We start from the raw sequence: 11579 nt of genomic DNA, 5'->3' as shown, positions 1-11579 counted from the left end.
CTAGATAGTACAGACAGAGTTACAAAGATAGTTTTGTTCAGCAGGGTTCATGGATGAAGAATTATAGTCATAAAGGTTAGTAGTGTATTTTTGGATATGTCTTTATGATATATCTATGTTCGTGGGAAGAGTTATAGAGATTTGTGTGAGTTACATAATTTTTTCGAGAGGATTGGTTGCAGACCAATGTACAGAGAACAATATATTGAACATTGAATTGTATGTTTTCAAAAAGGTTAAAGCTTGTTTAATGGGCTTAGATTTTGGTTAGAGACATGTTAATGATTCTATTTTCAAGATGGCAAAATCTAGTGATAATTTTGTGAAGATTTGTAAAGGATAACATGCAAGTTATTTCCTGGAGGCTAACTATCTTATGTAATTGATGTAACATTATAGCATGTGGGACTTAAATGTAATCTATTATGGTGGTCCTATGTTACTCATTTTAAAGATCTATAAAATGCTAAGAACATACTCTATGAGTGAAACCCTAGCATGGAAATATGTATGTGGTGCAGAGCACTTACATTTTGATTAGCCTCATGTAGGCAAAAAGTGATTTTTGAGGAATTTTGCTTGGTTTTAGTTAAATTTTTTTTGTAAGGTCATTTAAGAACATTTAAAATTATTTTAGACCATTTTCAATCATTTTTTAAAGTTTCAAATCCTTAAACTTTTAATTGCAAAAGTTGCTCAAATTGGCAAAGTTGTAAAAATCAACATTTTTGTAAAAGGAAGAAAAAAAATATGAAAAAGAAGTGGAAAAGCCATCTCACCAATGTGGATAAGTTACATTAAATCATAATGGACTTAATTAATCCTTTTTGGGTTCATTTATTGGGGCCAATGTAGATTTGAAGTGAGTTTTGCAATGAAATTTCTCAAGTTTCCTGCTTATATTGAGTGAAAATAGTATGAAAATGGCTCATTTGTTTCATTTTTCTTCATCCCCATGATTTTAAAATGATTTAGGTTGATATTACTCTAAATATACTTTATTTTTGCATTGGTTTCAAATTATTTCATTTAGTTTTGACTATGATATCATAATTATGGTGTTAAAGGGTAAAAAACCCTAAAGGTAACCTACGAGCTTGTAAATTTAAACTTTCATCTGGCTCAAGAAAAAAGGACCAAATATTGTATTTTAGTCTATTATTTTATGTTTTTAATTTTCCCATATGTAATGAAATAACTTGCACAATAGAAGAAATAATATGAAATATTATATAAATACTTGATAATAATTGAGAATAATAGGCCACTTCGAAGGGGCAACCTTAAAATATCTCCAATGAGAACACATTTCACAATAGAATGTTGAAATAAGAGTCACAACCTCCTATATATACCTAATTATGCTTAGGTTGAATAGACACAACTGTACATAACACCTAGGCCGACGTACCTACCTAAATAATAATATAATAATGATACCATGACTTAATTAAGGATTAAGATAGCCACAAGTCCTATTCATAACCTTATATACACCAATATTAAGGGTGTAGCATGCCCCATTTCTTGAAAGAAGCATTGTCCTCAATGCTAACCAAGTGTGGATTCTTTTGAATGAACTCCTCATCCTCCCATGTGGCCTCTTCAACTAGTAAGTTCTTCCATTGGATGAGATACTAAGTCAGGGTTTTGTTCCTTAGCTTCTTTGTGCATGTTTGAAGAATGCACTCTAGTTCCAAAATTATTCCTCCTCTTCATTAAGTTTTGGTAGTACTATTTGAGTAGGAATATTTTTCCCAATTACCTTCTTTAAACAAGAAACGTGAAAAACTAGATGTATCTTTTTGTTGTTGGTGGCAACTCAAGCTTGTAGGCAACACTACCAATGTTTTGCATGATTTGGTATGGTCCATAATATCTTGGATACAACTTATTATTCATTTTTTGTTGCTTCATTGAGACTTGTTTATAAGGCTGCAATCTCAAGAAGACCTAATCCCCAACTTCAAAATTTCTTTCACTATGATGTTGGTCCACTTCTTGTTTCATTCAATTTGATACCATAGTTGAATTCTCCTTGAGTCCTGAAAGTACCTATTGTTGCTGAAGCAAGTGGTCCTCTAGTGCCTAAACTCTTAGAGACACCTTTAATGATGATGTGATGGAAGGAAGATGATATCCATAAAGTGCCAAAAGTGGAGACATTTTTTATGAGCTATGAAAAGAAGTATTTTGCCAATCTATTGGGATTGTTTTTTTGAAGTGAAATAATATAGATATCCTTCCAAACATTTATTAACAACCTTAGTTTTCACATATGGTTGAGGATGATATGAAGAACTATGAGCCAATTGATTACCCAAACATGAGGATAAATCTTTCCAAAAGTGACTAGAAAAGATAGGATCGCGATCACTAACAATAACTTTAGGTGTACCATGTGGGTTTTGGATATTCTCCAAGAAAACTTTTGCCACTATACTTATTGTAAAAGGATGTGATAATGCAATGGAATGTGCATATTTAGTGAGGTGATCAACTACTACCATGATGACATTATGACATTTAGATTTGGGAAGCCCTCTGATGAAGTCCATGGACACCTCTTCCCAAGGCTAGCTAGGAATAGATAAAGGTTGCAAGAGACCTAGTGTCTTAATTGTTTCCCCCTTATTTCTTTGATTAAACCAAACATTTAGCCACAAATTTTTGAATATCACCTTTTAGCCCTTCCCAAAAAAATCTTGCTTGACCTGATGATATGTCTTCAAAAATCTTGAATGACCACTAATTGGGGACTCATGTAGTTATTTTAGAATCTTGTGTTTAAGAGTGGAATTCTTGCAAATATACAAGCATTCTTTATACCAAAGAATGTCCCCCTTTAAACATAACTTATCTGAACTACTAGGGTTGATTTTTATTTGTTGGATGAGATTACTTGTGGCAAAAGCATTTTGCCACTTTTCTTTGGCTTCTACCACCCAATTTTCTTGTGATATTAAAAGGGCACACAATAGGGCTTCATCTTTTTCATCCTTACTAGATTTGAGTTGATTTTTACCTTTTAATTGATGATTCTCAAAAGCAATTGGTCGACCTTCTTGCATGAGAACTACTCCCATTCCATTTCCAAAAGCATCACATTCTACAATGAATTCCTTGGTGAAGTTTGGAGTGGCAAGCATTGGAGTTGTACACATAGCCTTCTTCAATTGCTCAAATGATAAATTAGGAAATTCATTGTAATGAAAATAATCCTTCTTCAATAAAGTGGTAAGGGGTGTTGCTATACAACCATAATTCTTCACAAATCTTCTATAGTATCCTATCAATCCCAAGAAACCCCTCAGCTTCTTAATAGTTTTTGGAATAGGCCATTCCATGATAGCCTCAATTTTGTTAGGGTCCACCTTTACTCCTTCATGTGAAACTATGTGTCCCAAATACTCCACCTCCTTAAGACCAAAAGTAGACTTGGATGGCTTAGCATAGAGTTGATGATCTTCGAGTAATTGTAATGCTTGACCTACATGCTATAAATGTTCTTCCCAAGTCTTGCTATAAATTAATATATCATCAAAAAACACCAACACAAACTTTCTCAAGAACTTCTTAAAAATGGAATTCATCAAACTTTGGAATGTAGATGGTGCATTGTTAAGACCTAATGGCATCACCAAAAGATCATAATGACCCTCATGAGTTTGAAATGATGTCTTACAAATATCTTCCTCCTTAATCTGAATTTGGTGATAACTTGATCTATGATTAAACTTAGTAAAATACATAGCTCCATTCAATTCATCTAGAAGATCATTGATGGCTAGAATAGGAAACTTGTCTTTAATGGTGTACTTGTTGAGCACTCTATAATCTAGATACATGCACCAAGTTTCATCCTTCTTACGCACCATCACAATAGATGAGGAGTAAGCACTTTGGCTATGCCTAATAATTCCTACCTCTAGCATTTCCTCAACAATTTCTTCCATCTCACTTTTTTGTATGTGTGGGTACCTATAAGGCCTTATGTTTGGTGGCTGTCTCCTTAGAACTAGTTGTAAGGCATGGTCATGATCCCTCTTAGGAGGAAGTCCTTTAGGCATATCTCCAAGAATCACTGAGTGACGATCAATTATTGCTTGTAAATCTAGATGAGTAAGAGCATTAGATTGAGAGACTTCTAATGAACATAGTTGGGCCACAAATCCATTCACACCTTTCTTAAGAAACTTTTGCATTTGATGAGAGCTTACCATCTGTGGGGATTTTGCCTTCAATCCCCTTAGCTCCACTACCTTTCCTTTTGATTGAAACTGCATGAATAGTTCTTGGAAGTTCATCTTAATTGTTCCCAATGTAGTAAGCCATTGTACTGCCAAAACAATATCCACCACACCCATGGATATCACATACATTAGGGTATCAAGTTGACAATCTCCCATGGATAATTTGATGCTATGATACTTCCCTGAACAACTAACTATGCCCCCATATGCAATCAAAACCTAAAACTTTGGGGTTAGATATATAAAACAATTTAGAAGAGTTGCCAACATTTTTTTGATGAAATTATGAGTACTACCTGAGTTGATCAACAATGTTACTTTCTACTTCTTTAAGAAATCCACTACCTTGAGGGTTTGTGGTGTACTGAAACCTGAAAGTGCATGAAAAGAAATGATTGGTTGAGAATCATGTGATTCCTCACCTAACTCTGTATCCTCCTCTAATATGGGATCATCCTCTGCTTCCTCACTTGGACCTTCAATATAGAAAAATTTCTTTTCACTACATTTATGTCCTCGACTATATTTGTTATCACAATTGAAACATAACCCTTTTTCTCTTTTCTCCTCATTTTTTTGTGGATTCAACCTAGTAGGGTGAGGAAGACAAGGTTTTGAATATCATTTTTCTCTTGTCACATTAGCCCCTTGCTTTCTAGGAATCAAAAACTTCTCCTTTACCCTGTGTGCCAATATAAAAGACTCGTTTACTGAGCTAGGACAAAACATGCATACCGCATGTTGAACGTGATCCTTGAGACCACCCAAGAACAAATGATTCAAGTTCTCCTCTATAATTGTATCTACTCTTAAGGATAGATTTTTGAATTTTTGAATATAATCCTTAACTGATCCTGTTTGTTGAAGCTTAGCAAATTGGCTAAAGAAGTTTTCTGACACACTATTGCTATATTGTTCTTGGAGTTCTTCTGTAAAAATTGACCATGATATAGTGAGACCCTTTTTCCTCCTATGAGTACAAAGCCAATGATACCAAATGAATTAATTTGGTTCTAGATATAAGGAAGTCATCATGACCTTTTATTCATATGGGATTTGATGTACTTCAAAAAAAATCTCCATTTGATTTATCCATGTTAGAGGATCCTTCCCATCAAAATTGTGCATATCCACCTTTAGAAAAAAAAATTTCCTAGATCCCATAGGATTATTAAAATTTGTGTCATTATTAGTCAACTTGAAGGTTTCACCTTGATTGCTTGAGAGCTCCTTCCATGTTTCATTCATATAGGTGCTTAACATGCTTTGTATATCTAATATATCTCCTTGTAGGTCACACATATCCCTCTTAACTTCTTCCTTAAACTTACTAAGTTCCTCATTGGGATTACTATCCTCTGTTGCTTCTCAATCTTGATCAAAGGATTTCCCTAGTGTAGTAGCATTCTTTTTACCTCTTGTTGAAGGCCCCGTCATGATGGAAACCAATATTTTTGAAATAATTCACACAAATGAAATGTAAATTCTCTGATTTATTTATTTGATTTTTATTGTAACTTACTAGGGCCAAGATACCCTTACTCAAAAAAAATAGCAAATTTTCTACCTTGAGAGAGAATTTTCCTAATTTTGCAATATCTTTCTAATTTAAGCTCCTCTACTATGTATTCAAAAACCCAATATGAGTTATACTCCAATTTGGTAGGATGTGAGAGATATGAAGATCTCAATAAATTGTGTAGAAACATAAATTTTGCAATATTTTCCTCAAATTTTCTCCAATTCCTCTAAATTTTGGACTATAGCTTCTTTAATATGGTCTTCAAAAAACCTTTAATTTTTATTTTTTAAATTCGCTAAAAATTTTGAAAGTTATGATCTTCCCAAAATCACCCCAATGTTGAGAAAAATCTAGCCTCTATGGTGCCAAGATCATGCTCTAATACCACTTGTAATGAAATAACTTGCACAATAGATGAAATATTATATAAATAATTGATAAAAATTGAGAATAATAGGCCACTTCGAGTGGGTAACCTCCAAATATCTCTAATGAGAACACACTTTACAATATGATGTTGAAATAAGATTAAAAACCTCCTATATATACCTAATTATGCTTAGGTTGAATAGACACAACCCTACATAACACCTAGCCTGACCTACCTACCTAAATAATAATATAATAATGATAGTATGACTTAATTAAGGATTAAGATAGCCACGAGTTGACTATTCATAATCCTATATACACCAATATTAAGGGTGTAGCACCATAGGTGCAAGGCATGAGGAGTACATTTACAATGGTTTTTGAGATAAAAGAGGATTGATGTTTAATATGCATCACTCAAAATAATGAAGATTTTTGACTTGCATGTTTAAGTGGTGGATAAATACTGAAATTTATTGGTTTGAGATTGTCAAGGAGGTTGAATGAGGGACTTAAATACATTATATTACCTTGAGAAAATGTTTGGTTTTTCAAAAATAAGTCTCTTTATGTGAGTGTCCCTATGAAGGCGAATATGACAACCACAAAAGCAATCTATAGCATGTTTGTAAAAAAAATAAGAAATCATTTTGATTTATGGTTGCATGAATATGTAAACTATATCTAGATGTGTTAGGGTCCTAAAAATGTGAAGAAAATAAATGTACTATTGTTCTAAAAGTTTCATGCTAGAATTTGTGACTATCTTAGTTGTGTCTCAAACTAGTAACATTATGATTCTTGTATGTTTTGGTGCTTTTGATCAGTATGTATGGAAGGATTAAGGTATAGATGTCATATGGTTGGAAATATTATTAAATCTATTTTTGTTTTCTTTAGGTTTGAGTCATTTTCATTGAGCAATGATTAAGTTATGCCCACTTTTGTAAAAATAGTCTATTCATATTTTAGTTTCCCAAATCTATAGTTTAAAGAATATTTTTCAACAACTATGTATGCTCAACTAAGGACCTAAAAATTTATGGGTGGTTACTTTATCATTTTTTGAAAAAAAAAAATATTCTTAATATAAAAATTAATTTTGCGATTTGAGGGGTCAAACAAACAAATTTTTAAAACCTATCTTGTTTAAGCGGGTTCTTGTCACTATTGCTACAAGGTGGTGGTTAAACTCTATTATATGTGTATTTGTGTTCTTGAGGACCCTGTATTATTTGGTAATGTCTCATTTATCATTAAAAAGGGTTCTCAAGGTGTCATATTGTATAGGTTGAATACACAAATCAAGTTTAGGTTTGTAGCCATTTGTTAGAAAGTATGTCCATTGGACATTAGATTATTTTCAAGTTTAGTGTAAACATTTTCCTCTACATCAACATGTAAGTGCAAATATGAAGAGACAAATAATATATCTAAACATATCATAGAAATCATACCAATTCCCTAAGGCTAAATATATCTAAACATAACATAAAAATCATACCAATCACCTAAGGCTAAACTACTTTATACATCTTCATGATCCCATTGCATCTCCATGATTTCAAGTAGTGTTTGAATGCTTGAGTTGAAATATGTTGATGAATACCTCATGTTGGCAATGAATGAATTAGATTTATCCCTTTGCTTCCACCTTGCATTTTCTCTATGTCAGATTGGGGTATGCATGTGTGCTTGTATCCAGGTTCCATCCATTTCAAACGAGGCCATCAATGCCTTTTTATAGCAATTTTTTGGGATTACATCTATAGGAGCTGACTGTAGTGAGAACAAATCATCTTGAAATTTAAAATAGGACTAAGATCCAAACCATATAACCACCAAAGAATAGATCATCATGGGTTGACCTATGTTGACCTATTCCCTAGGAGGCTAGAGTCTTGCAGTAGTAACCCAAGATTCTGGGACTGCATAAGGTCTAGTTATAATGTGCATCGGGGAACAATAAGTCATGATTGGAATTGGGAAATGAGACCTAGAAAAAGGAGGATGCATAGAAATTAGATCATACCTGAGCCCTTGAGTGAGAAAAAGGGAAATCAAGGAGGATGTATAGGTCCTACCTTAATTTTTCCTAGGAGGGAGAAAAAGAAAGAGGAAAGTGTGCCCTCTAAGAGCAAGGTTGCAATGAAAGCACACTAAAGAGGAGTTAAAAGATCATAAATTGGAGTGCTTCCAATTTAAGATGATATAATCGCACATCAAAATTCAAGTTTTAGACATGTTAAGTATAGGTCAAAATTGACCTATACCCCAAGTCAACCTATACTAGAGAAGTTAACCTATTGGTGAGATTACTATATTTTCACATTTGGTAGTTTCTATCTTTCGGGTTTTAGTTCCATCTCTATTTCAACTTCTAATATACTTCAACAACTTATTTTTAGATATGATCTTGTGTCCTCTACAAGTCCTCGAGATGAGCACATTTATCTATTTGTCATTTCATAGAATTTAATTTGCTATATTAGATTAGATCTTTCATATGTGCTCCTACTTTACTTGTATTTCATCCTTTACATCATATATAATCAATCTATTAACATTAATTAGGAAAGAACATCAAAGAAAACAAATAATGGAAAAGAAGGATAGACTTTTGGATTGACACGCCTAAAAGGACTTGAATTTTGCATCAATACCCCTATATCCATATTGGACTGTGCTAATATTATTTATGACCTTAAAAGGGTTACATTTGAGGGCCTCTCCTTCTCTTTCCTAAATGTTCATATAATTTGGTGGTCTAATCACATTCAATCACCATTTTATACATTACAACATCATAGCATTACTTCCCATTTCCCAATGTACAAGTACAACCTTCTACTTTCTATTCAAGTCATTACAATTGCATGCCTATTTTTTATCCATATATATTTCACTAATCTTGATAATTTTACTTATTTATAACCCTATCTCATATTTTCATATCATTTTACCCCTAATAAAACTTTTTCAACTCACCCCAATTTATTATTATGAAAGATCATTCCACTCATTTAGTGCTAAAGTCCCACTTGATCCTATAAGATCATTTTCCTTTTGAATGTACATTTGGGAAAGGATAAATAATGTACCTTTTTGACCTTGTTTCTCTTTTTCTAATATAAACATACAAATAACTAACCTAAGAGAATGAGCCTACAAATTGCACTCTCCATTAGAATCAAGCACTTTTAATTGAAGGGGATTCTGGGTTCATTGTTAATGATTTTCAAGGGTTGTCCAAGACCAATGAGTCTATAAAAGGAATTTTTGAAATGTTTACAGGCTCTTGCAAAGCTTTTAAAAAAATTTCTATCAATCTTGTTCACAGGGAGGAAAATGGAATTTCATATTGTCTTGATATAAATGGCCCAAACTTGAAGGGTTGAGGGTTGGTCAAACCCTCTCTATCCCAATACTTGACATCCAAAATCTCTTTCATGGAGAATGTTAAAATCCATTTTTTATGAGGTGTAACACCTTATTTTGGAAGTGGTTGCTCCTTATTTTTACTTTATGGTGTTGGTTATCCCACAACCCTAACCTATCAAGGACTACGAAAGAATGGGGGATAGATGAAAATATTTTGAATTTTAATATGGGACTCATGATGTGTCATGGCGGTGTTGATTTATTTATAGGCATCATCCAACATGAAATCAATTAATATTTATGGTGTATTACTTTGCCTAGGTATCCCCAAGGTAATCATTAGGTATCCCCAAGGTAATCATGATTATTACACTAATATGAAAGTGTACCTTATAATAATGATATGATATTATGCAATAACCACAAGTGGTAATTAATGACACAAAATGTTGTATTCTTGTTTAAGTGTTAATGACCTAAAAAACCTTGTGAAACATAGAAACAACCTCCAAGTGTGAGACTTGAAATGTGAGGTTGAGTCTCTAGAGAATGTCTACTTCCTTTACAATCATAATGCATATAAACTAAGATCTCGAGGGGGGAAATGGAGAAGGATATGCATAAAAGGAAAATGGGTGATACACCAAGATCGAATATTTGATATCCTTAAGCCTATGATTGCACCTTGAATTCAAAAAGATCATAAACTACACCCTTGATATTTGTCAACTTTATCTCTATATAAAGGTAAGGAATCGATTCAAATCTGCAAGGAATATAATTCTTCACAAAATAAGACTGATCAACCATATATGTTAACACACTCACACAATACTTCATATGATGAAGTATATTCAAGTAACAAAATATATGATCTATACAAGCAATTTTGATTAGGAATAGGTAAAAAGAATAAATTTATTGAACTTAGGGAAGGCAAATTATAGTTACAAAGAATTTTTTTGTGAAAGAGCTAGAGAGAAGATTCTCAAAAGAATGTACAAGATTTTATTTTAAGAGTTTAGGCATAACTCAATTTACATAATGAAGTTCAATCCCTAAATTAGGGTTGAGTTACAAAAGGATGCATATTAGACCTAAAGAAATTTGATTCCTATGCAAGTAGAAAACAACATTTATCGAAAGAGAGCCAAATGAATGCCCCTATAACATAGGAAGAAAAAACATCCATTTGAGCACTTCATGAATTCTCCATCACATACAGAATTCCCCAAAGACTACCTGGCAATAGTAAATGGGAGCAAGGCAATTTAGAGAAGTTAGCCCACAATGTACTCAAGGCACCACAAAAAGTACAAAACTTCCTTAGGTGTAGCTAAAAGAATTAATGCCTCCAATCCTCTATTTTTTCATCAACACTAGAAGTCTATTTGATGACATAATTACATGTCTATTGGTGCCCAAAATGATAGCTTTGATTATCACATATAGACCTAGTGAAAATGTTGCTCTCTTTTGATAATTTTGGTCATAGTGAAATCACATTGATAAACTTAACTATCACTAAATGCTTTGCCAAACATTGAAATCTACCTCAAAAACTATCTATTTCTCGTGTTCATTTTAGTGAGATTCTCACTGATATTGGTTCCACTAGAGTAACATCAACCCTTAGAGAAGCACATATTACTTTTCTTAGTCATCTTGATAAACTTGATTTTGGTGAGTTATGATACATGTCTCAACAACATCTACATTCAATTTTGGCTAGACTCCCTTTGAAGTATGACCCTATAGAGGTGACTACTCCCTTAGGGGGTTGTTTCCCATCTTGCCATGATCCTTTGTGTCTCCCTAACATGTTGAGTTTTTGTTGAGACAAACCTTTGTATCACCATCACCCATTTCTAAATCTTGACAATAGTACACCACATTTTAGAGAGCCCCTTGTCAAAATACAACCTTGTCAAGATGACCTTGTCTCTTGGGATAAAAACCAAACTTTCTCTAATCCTTGAGGTCTTCCCAATGAGCCTTTGTTTTGGGAATCCACCAAAAGACATCTTTTTTAAACTCTTCTTTATTTTGTT

Source organism: Cupressus sempervirens, chromosome 7 (genome assembly GCF_028749045.1).
Source record: "Cupressus sempervirens isolate cs-2001-9-10 chromosome 7, ASM2874904v1, whole genome shotgun sequence".
Taxonomy (NCBI): domain Eukaryota; kingdom Viridiplantae; phylum Streptophyta; class Pinopsida; order Cupressales; family Cupressaceae; genus Cupressus; species Cupressus sempervirens.
The sequence above is the reverse complement of the archived record's forward strand: the minus strand, read 5'-3'. Positions refer to the sequence as shown.